The sequence below is a fragment of the Triticum aestivum genome, chromosome 6B (genome assembly GCF_018294505.1).
Source record: "Triticum aestivum cultivar Chinese Spring chromosome 6B, IWGSC CS RefSeq v2.1, whole genome shotgun sequence".
NCBI lineage: Eukaryota > Viridiplantae > Streptophyta > Magnoliopsida > Poales > Poaceae > Triticum > Triticum aestivum.
In genome coordinates this window covers 397594551-397607259 of record NC_057810.1, presented here as the reverse complement: position 1 = coordinate 397607259, position 12709 = coordinate 397594551, and positions in this window count along the sequence as shown.

Here is a 12709-nt window from a genome sequence, read left to right as displayed (position 1 = left end):
AGTCTGGAGCGGGCCGAAGAAGAACTTGGCCAGGTGAAAAAGCAGTTGGAGGATAACCAAGGTATGCAAAAACCTTGTTTGCATTCAGCCCGAAAGAATAAATGAGTATGATGAAATTTTTTCATGATGTGCTCTAGCGGCGACGGCCGAAGTCAAGGCTCTTAAGAAGGCGGTGGCCGAAGCCGAGAAGAAGGCAGCCGCAGAGCAGGCTCTTCGTGAAAAGCATGAGGCCATGGTTATTCGAGTTCAGCAAGAGCTTCAAGAAGCTGTGAAGAAATGTGAGACCTTGGAGGAGAGTTTAACGGAGAAAGAATCCGAACTCACCAAGGCTCGTCGAGCCGCACAAGATGCCCTGGGCGAAGCCCAAGGCGCCCTGCAGGAAATCCATGAGGCCAAGAAGATCGCGGCGGTAAGGCTTTTTCTATGCAAAGCGGATATTTGAAGGGAGAAAATCACGTTACTAATTTGAATTCGGATTTCTCCAGGGGTGTTTGCGGAGCTGCCGCAAAGCGTATCTGATGCCGGACAATTCTACCGAGTCGAAGAAAGGAGCACTGCGGAGAAGCTCTTCTGGTCGCAGTATCTGGCGCCAGAGTATCCAGTGCCCTTTGCCGATCAACTGAAGCAGCTGATCGAACTACATAGGGCGGCCGAACTAGCCATGAAGGATTTAATTATCCGGCTATGGCCTGCCGAGGCGATTCCCAGCAGCTACTTCGGGCTCGTGAAGAGGCTTGTAAGTGCCTGCCCTCAACTTGAAGTCATCAAGCAGTCGGTCTGTATGAAAGGTGCACGAATGGCCTTCGCCCATGCAAAGGTGCACTGGGCGAAGATGGATGCCAAAAAGCTGATTACCGAAGGACCGCCTGCGGGGAAGGAGCACTGCAAGCCCGAGTTGTATTATGATAGTGTCCTGAAAGGATCCCGCCTTGTAGCGGAGCAATGTGCCAAGGATATTATATTCCCATGAATACATTCATGTTATCCCATATAATGTTGAACAAGGTCATTTCAATGATATAATGCATGTTATTTGAAAATTTTACCTCTTGTGCGGCCGTTTTATATATTAATCCTGAGAGTTGCCAGTCGTCGGCTTCTGCCCCCACGTAGGAAGTACGGGGGTGTTCAGGATAAACCTGAGCACTCTTTACCCCAGTTTTGGGTCCTTGAAGGAATTGTTCAGCGCAACGAACCAGGCAATCGGACTATAAGGCTTTATCACCCTCACTTAGCCATAGGAGTTTGACAAAAGAAAGGTAGGCGCAGCCCCTAGTGTTCGGAAGACCGCACTAGGGCCTCTATAAGCGCCTGATCGGAAGAAAAAACTGATCCATCGCATGCTGCATTAGTTATCGCATAATGCGGAAGAAATCCTTAAAGATTTGGTAACCTCTCGAACAGCTGACCAGCTCTCGCCGTATCATGACAGTCAGTTTTCGGCTTTCTCTACTGAGGCGCTTGTCCGGAAGAACCGGCATGCAATCGCAGTAGTTCTCCCTTTACTACCCTAGCCGATATAGCGGAACGTAGGGTAGCAAGCACAGGAGCCAGGCAACCCAACTATTGACCCAAGACATGATTCGGAGCCGATGCATATAATGCTATAAGTTCGGGGTGTCGAACGACCGTGAAGGTATTCGGACTTTATTGCCGTATTATGGGTACAACGAGGCCCCTGGCATATTAAGGCATATCTTAGTGTACGGATGCCATTTGACAAAGAGTATCAATAAGAAACAACAACAAGTAAGCGTCATATAAAGCCACATGTTGTAATTGAATAATACGTCGATGCGTACGAGTACAAGTAATGTGATAAAAAGAAATATGACTTCAGAACCTGCTGAGACCAGGGGAGGGAAGCTGTGTGCGGATCCGGGCAATAATCGGATTGTCATCAAGGGGAATATCTAAGGATTCCCTTACGCGTTCGAGCTATTTCCCTCCTTGGTATGTTTGTCCCCTCAAGGGTCTGGTCACCATGTCGCTAGTGATGGCCTACACAAAAGTGGACATGCAAAGAAAATGTGAAAAAATGTTTGTGTGCCACGGAGCGGTTGAGCCGCATTTTGGGGCCTAACCTAGCTTTGCCTCCGCCTACCGCTGGAATGGTTGATTGAGCTCTTGACGAGCTGGGCTAGCCTGCCGCGGAGTAGTTCGGACTCCTTGGATGGTGTCCGGAAGCTTGGCTGTCGACTGAAGGTTCGATTGAAAGATGCCACTCTGTGCTTCTACTGTTAAGGCGGCGGTGTACTCTTCGGCACGAAGGGAGTGTTCGGCTTTGCATTAACTGTTATGACGCCGCGCGGACCGGGCATCTTGAGCTTAAGGTAGGCATAATGTGGCACCGCGTTGAATCGAGCAAATGCGGTTCGTCCGAGCAATGCATGATAGCTGCTGCGAAAAGGGACGATGTCAAAGGTTAACTCTTCGTTGCGGTAATTATCCGGGGGTCCGAAGACTACCTCCAGAGTGACGGAACCTGTACAACGGGCCTCCACACCTGGTATGACACCTTTAAAGGTGGTTTTAGTGGGTTTGATCATTGAAGTATCAATACCCATCTTGCGCACTGTGTCCTGATACAGCAGGTTCAAACTGCTGCCTCCGTCCATAAGGACTTGTGTGAGGTGGAATCCGTCAATTATTGGGTCAAGGACTAGTGCAGCTGAGCCGCCCTGACGGGTATTGGCCGGACGATCCTTGCGGTCAAAGGTGATCGGTCCGGACGACCATGGGTTGAATTTTGGGGCGACTGGCTCCATCGCTTAGACGTCCCTTAGCGTGCGCCTCCGCTCCTGCTTGGGAATATGGGTAGCGTTTATCATATTCACTATTTTAACTTGCGGGGGAAACTTCTTTTGCCCTCCTGTGCTCGGTGGCCGGGGCTCCTCGTCGTCGTCATTGCTTTGCGACCCCTTCTCCTTGTTTTCGGCACCTGACTTGCCGGCTTGTTTGAAGACCCGGCATTCTTTGTTGGTATGATTGGCTGGTGTTCCTGGGGTGTCGTGAATTTGGCATGGACGGTCGAGTATACGGTCCAAACTGGACGTGCCCGGACTGTTTCTTTTGAATTGTTTCTTCCTTTGACCGGTATTAGAGCCGCTGAATCCGGCGTTGACGGTCGTGTCTTTGGCGTTATCGTCATTATTTCGACGCTTATGATTGCTGCGTCGGGACTTGCCGTTGTTATCTCTTGGTTCAGAAGTGCCATGATTTCTTGATTTGTTGTTGCTGCGAGCCAACCAGTTGTCCTCGCCCGCACAAAAGCGGGTCATGAGTGTCGTAAGGGCTGTCATGGATTTTGGCTTCTCTTGGCCAAGGTGTCGAGCAAGCCACTCGTCACGGATGTTATGCTTAAAGGCCGCTAGGGCTTCGGCATCCAGACAGTCGACGATTTGATTCTTTTTAGTTAAGAACCGAGTCCATAATTTCCTGGCTGACTCTCCGGGCTGTTGGGTTATGTGACTTAAGTCATCAGCATCTGGTGGTCGCACATAAGTGCCCTGGAAGTTGTTAAGGAATGCGTCTTCTAGGTTCTCCCAACTGCCAATGGAGTTTGTCGGCAGACTATTCAGCCAATGTCGGGCCGGTCCCTTGAGTTTTAGTGAGAGGTACTTGACGGCATGTAGATCATCGCCGCGGGCCATGTGAATGTGGAGAAGGAAATCTTTGATCCATACTGCAGGGTCTGTTGTCCCATCATATGGTTCGATGTTCACGGGCTTAAACCCTTCTGGGAATTCATGCTCCATTACTTCGTTAGTGAAGCATAGGGGGTGTGCGGCGCCTCTGTGCTAGGCTACATCGCAACGCAATTCAGATGAGTCTGGTGTGCTGTATTCGGCCCGACCAGATTTGTATTTAGTATATCCGGCGTGGCGGCCCTCGTCATGCGTTGGGGCGCGCCCCCGTGATCCGTAGATCGATCTTGACTGTCCTGCTTTGTTTTCCAATTCGTCTCGCAGGTCCTGCGTGTAGCCCCGGGCCTTCGTGTTTTTATTTCTTTGGCGACGGGGTGCGGGCTGGTGTTCGGGCTGGTACGCCGCTTTGTCTCGGCCACGAGGTGGCCGGTCAGCCGCGTCCTGCGCTGGTAGTATAGGCTCTAGTGCCTCGTCCTCGAATTGAGATAACAACCTGTGCGTCGGGTAACTAATGGTTGGGCGCTCGAGTCCGTATTCCTCGGCCGTCAGGACCTCGGTCCATCTGTCAGTGAGCAAATCTTGATCAGCTTGAAGCTGCTGCTGTTTTTTCTTCAGGCTCTTTGCAGTGGCTATAAGCCGACGCTTGAAGCGCTCCTGCTGGGATCCTTAGGCACGATGAACTCTTCGTCACCGAGGATCACATCGTCTTCGGAGAGGGGCATGTAATTGCCATCCTCTGATTCTTCATCCATTGCCTGTTCAACAGGGCTAGCTTGCCCGTCCTCCCGTCCGGCCTGCTCGAAGCTTGGCTGGTCGGGATTGTTTTTGTCTTCGGCATCATCTGAAGTGCTATTGTCTCTTGTGTCGGTATCGCTGTTTTTGCTATGGCGGGATTTAGAGCGGTGTCACTGACGTCGGCGCTTGGGTTGCTTCTCAAGGGGATCATCCTCTGTTGCATCCTTTTGATCTTCGCCATTGTTTTCTTTGGGTGTGTCCACCATATATATGTCGTATGATGAGGTAGCAGTTTAGTGCCCTGTGGGTGGTGGTTCCTGTTCTTCTCTGGCATCGTCGTCCATACCGTCGATGTCTTCGGAGTCGAAATCAAGCATGTCGGTTAAGTCCTCGACAGTGGCTATTAAGTGGGTGGTGGGTGGGTTCCGAATTCCTTCATCGTCCGCTTCCCACTCAAGCCGGACATAGTTCGGCCAAGAATCTCCTGACAGGGAGAGAGATTTTTGTGAGTTTAGCACGTGCCCAAGGACGAGTGCTGAAAGATATCTGCGGAGCTAAACTCCACGATCGGTGCCTAGTTAGGTCCGATGGACACGGATGTGCGCGGTTCGGAGCCTATGGCTGGAGACGAGTCTGGGGGTCCGATGACACAGACCTCCTTGCAAGTGAGATCTATGTTCGGCTCTATCGCTGTTTAGTGTGCGGCCTCCGTGGCGGGGTCCATCCACCCGTCCTCGGATGGCACGATCTGCTCTAGATTTAAAGCCGGAGCAGCTGCAGGTGTGATCTCCTGAACACCGTCGGATGGCAGATTTAAGTCATGCTCATCATGACTGTAGGGCGCACCTGTCATGGGCTCGAATCCGTCGAAGATCAAGTCTCCGCGGATGTCGGTAGTGTAGTTCAAGCTTCCAAACCTGACCTGATGGCCAGGGGCATAGCTATCGATCTGCACTAGATGGCCAAGCGAATTGGCCCGCAGTGCGAAGCCGCTGAATACGAAGATCTTCCCGGGGAGGAAAACCTCACCCTGGACCTCATCATTGTGGACGATTGAAGGGGCCATCAAGCCTTATGGTGACGACACAGTGGAACTCTCAATGAAAGCACCAATGTCGGTGTCAAAACTAACGGATCTCGGGTAGGGGGTCCCGAACTGTGCGTCTAAGGCTAATGGTAACAGGAGGCGGGGGACACAATGTTTACCCAGGTTCGGGCCCTCTCTATGGAGGTAATACCCTACTTCCTGCTTGATTGATCTTGATGATATGAGTATTACAAGATTTGATCTACCACGAGATCGTAGAGGCTAAACCCTAGAAGCTAGCCTATGATTATGATTGTTGTTGTCCTACGGACTAAACCCTCCGGTTTATATAGACACCGGAGGGGGCTAGGGTTACACAGAGTCGGTTACAGAAAAGAAATCTACATATCCGAATTGCCAAGCTTGCCTTCCACACAAAGGAGAGCCCCACCCGGACACGGGACGAAGTCTTCAATCTTGTATCTTCATAGTCCAACAGTCCGGCATAAAGCATATAGTCCGGCTGTCCGAGGACCCCCTAATCCAGGACTCCCTAAGTCAGCTCGGCGCCGGGCCTGTCGGCCTCCTCGAGTCGGGGCTGCCTGCTGCATAGCCTGGGCGCGACACTCGAAGGCGCGAGCATAGTACATGGTCGTCTGGAGATCCTGAGGTCCGCGAAACTCCACGTCCACGCGGATGTGATCTGGAAGGCCACCGATAAAGAGGTCGGCCTGCTGCTGCGCCGTCACGCCCAACGCATGGCGCGCCAAGGCCTGGAAGCGATCGGCGAAGTCCTGCACCGTGGAGGTGAAGGGAAGGCGACCGAGCTCCGCCAAGCGGCTTCCACGGACCGGGGGCCCAAAGCGAAGGAGGCATAGCTCGCGGAAGCGCTCCCAAGGGGGCATACCGCCCTCGTCCTGCTCGAGGGCATAATACCATGTATGTGTCACGCCACGGAGGTGGTAGGAGGTGAGCCAGGTATGCTCCGATGCGAGGGTGCGCTGCCCGCGAAAGAACTGGTCGCACTGGTTGAGCTAGTTGAGGGGGTCCTCCGTGCCGTCATAGGTGGCGAAGTCGATTTTGGCGAACCGCGGCGGTGTCTGCGCCGGAGCGCCGTGTCGAACTGGCTCAGAGGAACGGAGCAGGGCAGCCGGTGGCGCCTGGTCGGAGTACTCCGGGTGGCGACCTGCGGTGCCGGATGGCCTGCCAAACTGCGGGAACGGGGTCGGCTGTTCGAAAGCCGCGGTGTAAACCGACGATGGGGAAGACCCAGCCGCCCACGCTGGTATTGGCGATGGAGAGGGCGGGAACCGGACCTGGTTGATGGGCAGGCCAGCCTGCGAGGGCGCCCTCGAGCTGGGCAGGGGTGGCGCCGGCGGTTGAATCATCGGCGGTGCAGTGTGGACGGGCGCGACAAGTGTTGCGGTTGCCGTAGTGGGCCACTGCGGCCAGAGAGGCCCTGCTGCCGGGTGTTGATGAGGAAGCAGCAGCGACGATGGTGGCCCGCTGGGGTGGCCCGCTGAAACGGCAGCAGCGGAAGGCCACCGCCTGCGACAGCGCCCTATGACGGCCACGGCAGCGCGGGGTGGCCGTAGGCGGTGGCGGTGCATAGGGCCCCGCCATGTGGAGCTGGAGGCCCTGGACTGCCGTCAGAAGATGCTGCAGCATGGTGGTTGTTGGAAATATGCCCTAGAGGCAATAATAAAAGTGTTATTATTATATTTCTCTGTTCATGATAATAGTCTTTTATTCATGCTATAACTGTATTATCCGGAAATCGTAATACACGTGTGAATACATAGACCACAATATGTCCCTAGTGAGCCTCTAGTTGACTAGCTCGTTGTGATCAACAGATAGTCATGGTTTCCTGGCTATGGACATTGGATGTCGTTGATAACGGGATCACATCATTAGGAGAATGATGTGATGGACAAGACCCAATCCTAAGCCTAGCACAAAAGGTCGTGTAGTTCGTTTGCTAGAGCTTTGCCAATGTCAAGTATCTCTTCCTTTGACCATGAGAGCGTGTAACTCCTGGATACCGTAGGAGTGCTTTGGGTGTATCAAACGTCACAACGTAACTGGGTGACTATAAAGGTGCACTACAGGTATCTCCGAAAGTATCTATTGTTTTATGCGGATCGAGACTGGGATTTGTCACTCCGTGTAAACGGAGAGGTATCTCTGGGCCCACTCGGTAGGACATCATCACATGCGCAATGTGACCAAGGAGTTGATCACGGGATGATGTGTTACGGAACGAGTAAAGTGACTTGCCAGTAACGAGATTGAACAAGGTATTGGATACCGACGATCGAATCTTGGGCAAGTAACATACCGATAGACAAAGGGAATTGAATACGGGATTGATTAAGTCCTTGGCATCATGGTTCATCCGATGAGATCATCGTGGAGCATGTGGGAGCCATCATGGGTATCCAGATCCCGCTGTTGGTTATTGACCAGAGAACGTCTCGGTCATGTCTGCATGTCTCCCTAACCCGTAGGGTCTACACACTTAAGGTTCGATGACGCTAGGGTTATAAAGGAAGCTTGTATGTGGTTACCGAATGTTGTTCGGAGTCCCGGATGAGATCCCGGACATCACGAGGAGTTCCGGAATGGTCCGGAGGTAAAGATTTATATATGGGAAGTCCTGTTTTGGTCACCAGAAAAGTTTCGGGCGATATCGGTAATGTACCGGGACCACCGGGAGGGTCCCGGGGGTCCACAAAGTGGGGCCACCTGCCCCAGAAGGTTGCGTGGGCCAGGTGTGGGAGGGGACCAGCCCCTAGGAGGGCTGGTGCGCCCCCCACAAGGGGGCCAAGGCGCAAGGGAGAGTGGGAGGGGGCAAACCCTAGTCCAGATGGGCCTTAAGGCCCATATTGGTGCGCCTCCCTCTCCTCTACACTCTTGGCCGCCACCCCCTTTGCCATCTAGGGCTGGCCGCACCCCTTGGGGGTGGGAAACCCTAAAGGGGGCGCAGCCCCCCCTTCCCCCTATATATAGTTGAGGTTTGGGGCTGCCATACACATGAGTTCTCTCCCTCTTGGTGCAGCCCTACCTCTCTCCCTACTCCTCCTCTCCCATGGTGCTTGGCGAAGCCCCGCGGGATTGCCACGCTCCTCCACCACCACCACGCCGTTGTGCTGCTGCTGGATGGAGTCTTCCTCAACCTCTCCCTCTCTCCTTGCTGGATCAAGGCGTGGGAGACGTCACCGGGCTGTACGTGTGTTGAACGCGGAGGTGTCGTGCGTTCGGCACTTGATCATCGGTGATTTGAATCACGACGAGTACGACTCCATCAACCCCGTTCACTTGAACGCTTCCGCTTAGCGATCTACAAGGGTATGTAGATGCACTCTCCTTCTACTCGTAGCTGGTTTCTCCATAGATAGATCTTGGTGACACGTAAGAAAATTTTGAATTTCTGCTACGTTCCCCAACAGTGGTATCAGAGCTAGGTCTATTGCGTAGATTCTTTGCACGAGTAGAACACAAAGTAGTTGTGGGCGTTGATTTTGTTCAATATGCTTACCGTTACTAGTCCAATCTTGTTTCGACGGTATTGTGGGATGAAGCAGCCCGGACCGACCTTACACGTACTCTTACGTGAGACAGGTTCCACCGATTGACATGCACTTGGTGCATAAGGTGGCTAGCGGGTGCCAGTCTCTCCCACTTTAGTCGGAACGGATTCGATGAAAAGGGTCCTTATGAAGGGTAAATAGCAATTGACATATCACGTTGTGGTTTTGCGTAGGTAAGAAACGTTCTTGCTAGAAACCCATAGCAGCCACGTAAAACATGCAAACAACAATTAGAGGACGTCTAACTTGTTTTTGCAGGGTATGCTTTGTGATGTGATATGGCCAACAAGAATGTGATGAATATATGTGATGTATGAGATTGATCATGTTCTTGTAATAGGAATCACGACTTGCATGTCGATGAGTATGACAACCGGCAGGAGCCATAGGAGTTGTCTTTATTTATTGTATGACCTGCGTGTCATTGAAGAACGCCATGTAAATTACTTTACTTTATTGCTAAACGCGTTAGCCATAGAAGTAGAAGTAGTCTTTGGCGTGACAACTTCATGAAGACACGATGATGGAGATCATGATGATGGAGATCATGGTGTCAAGCCAGTGACAAGATGATCATGGAGCCCCGAAGATGAAGATCAAAGGAGCTATATGATATTGGCCATATCATGTCACTACTCTATTTGATTGCATGTGATGTTTATCATGTTTATGCATCTTGTTTACTTAGGACGACGGTAGTAAATAAGATGATCCCTTACAAAATTTCAAGAAGTGTTCTCCCCTAACTGTGCACCGTTGCTACAGTTCGTCGCTTCTAAGCACCACGTGATGATCGGGTGTGATGGATTCTTACGTTCACATACAACGGGTGTAAGACAGTTTTACACAGCGAAAACACTTAGGGTTAACTTGACGAGCCTAGCATGTACAGACATGGCCTCGGAACACGGAGACCGAAAGGTCGAGCATGAGTCGTATAGCAGATACAATCAACATGAAGATGTTCACCGATGATGACTAGTCCGTCTCACGTGATGATCGGACACGGCCTAGTTGACTCGGATCATGTGATCACTTAGATGACCAGAGGGATGTCTATCTAAGTGGGAGTTCATAAGATGAACTTAATTATCCTGAACATAGTCAAAAGACCATTTGCAAATTATGTCGTAGCTCGCGCTATAGTTCTACTGTTTAGATATGTTCCTAGAGAAAATTATAGTTGAAAGTTGATAGTAGCGATTATGCGATCAGTAGAAAGCTTATGTCCTTAATGCACCGCTCAGTGTGCTGAACCCCAAACGTCGTTTGTGGATGTTGTGAACATCGGACATACACGTCTTGATAACTACGTGATAGTTCAGTTAAACGGTTTAGAGTTGAGGCACGAAAGACGTTTTCGAAACATCGCGAAACATATGAGATGCTTCGAGGGCTGAAATTGGGATTTCAGGCTCGTGCCCATGTCAAGAGGTATAAGACCTCCGATGATTTTCTTAGCCTGCAAACTAAGGGAGAAAAGCTCAATCGTTGAGCTTGTGCTCAGATTGTCTGAGCACAACAATCACTTGAATCGAGTGGGAGTTGATCTTCCAGATGAGATAGTGATGTTTCTCCAAAGACATTGCCACCAAGCTACTAGAGCTTTGTGATGAACTATAACATATCAGGGATAGATATGATGATCCTTTGAGGTATTCGCGATGTTTGACATCGCGAAAGTAGAAATCAAGAAGGAGCATCAATTGTTGATGGTTGGTGAAACCACTAGTTTCAAGAAGGGCAAGGGCAAGAAGGGATACTTCATGAAACGGCAAATCAGCTGCTGCTCTAGTGAAGAAACCCAAGGTTGAACCCAAACCCGAGACTAAGTGCTTCTGTAATAAGGGGAACAGTCACTAGAGCGGAATTACCCTAGATACTTGGTAGATGAGAAGGCTGGCAAGGTCGATAGAAGTATATTGGATATACATTATGTTAATGTGTACTTTACTAGTACTCCTAGTAGCACCAGGGTATTAAGATACCGGTTCAGTTGCTAAGTGTTAGTAACTCGAAATAAAAGGCTACGGAATAAACGGAGACTAGCTAAAGGTGAGCTGACGATATATGTTTGATGTGATCAAACATCGCACGCTCCCTCTACCATCAAGATTAGTATTAAACCTGAATGGTTTATTGAATCTCGATCGTAGTGATACACATTTTCATGCCAAAAGATATAAGATAGTAATGATAGTACCACTTCCTTGTGGCACTGCCATGTAAGTCATAATGGTATAAAACGCATGAAGAAGCTTCATGTTGATGGATCTTTGGACTCACTCGTTTTTGAAAAGTTTGAGACATGCGAACCATGTCTATTGGTGTATATGCATGAAGAAACTCCATGCAAATGGACCGTTCGGACTCACTTGATTTTGAATCACTTGAGATATGCAAATCATACCACATAGGCAAGATGACTGAAAAGCCTCGGTTTCAATAAGATGGAACAAGATAGCAACTTGTTGGAAGTAACACATTTTGATGTGTGCAGTCCAATAAGTGCTAAGGCATGCAGTGAATATCGTTATGTTCTTACTTCACAGATGATTCGAGTAGATGTTGAGAATATTTACTTGATGAAACACAAGTCTGAATTATTGAATGGTTCAAGTAATTTCAGAGTGAAGTAGAAGATCATTGTGACAAGAGGATAAAATGTCTATGATACGATCATAGAGATGAATATCTGAGTTACGAGTTTTGGCACACAATTAAGACATTGTGGAAAATATTTCACAATTAATACCGCCTGGAACACCATAGTGTGATGGTGTGTCCGAACATCATAGTTGCACCCTATTGGATATGGTGCGTACCATGATGTCTCTTATCGAATTACCACTATCGTTCATGGGTTAGGCATTAGAGACAACCACATTCACTTTAAATAGGGCACCACATAATTCCGTTGAGATGACACCGTATGAATTATGGTTTAGAGAAACCTAAGTTGTCGTTTCTTGAAAGTTTGGGGCTGCGACGCTTATGTGGAAAAGTTTCAGGATTGATAAGCTCGAACCCAAAGCGGATAAAATGCATCTTCATAGGACACCCAAAACAGTTGGGTATACCTCCTGTCTCAGATCCGAAAGCAATAAGGGATTGTTTCGAGAATCAGGTCCTTTCTCGAGGAAAATTTTCTCTCGAAAGAATTGAGTGGGAGGATGGTGGAAACTTGATGAGGTTATTGAACCGTCTCTTCAACTAGTGTGTGGCAGGGCACGGGAAGTTGTTCCTGTGGCACCTACACCAATTGAAGTGGAAGCTTATGATAGTGATCATGAAGCTTCGGATCAAGTCACTACCGAACCTCGTAGGACGACAAGGACACGTACTACTTCGGAGTGGTAAGGTGATCCTGTCTTGAAGGTCATGTTGCTAGACAACAATGAACCTACGAGCTATGGAGAAGCGATGGTGGGCCCGAATTCCGACAAATGGTTAGAAGCCATGAAATCCGAGATAGTATCCATATATCAGAACAAAGCATGGACTTTGATGGACTTGCCCGATGATCGGCAATCCATTGAGATAAATGGATCTTTTAAGAAGAAGATGGACGTGGATGGTAATGTCACCATCTATGAAGCTCGACTTGTGGCGAAGTGTTTTCCGACAAGTTCAAGGAGTTGACTACGATGAGATTTTCTCACTCGTAGCGATGCTTAAAGTCCGTCGGAATCATGTTAGCATTAGCT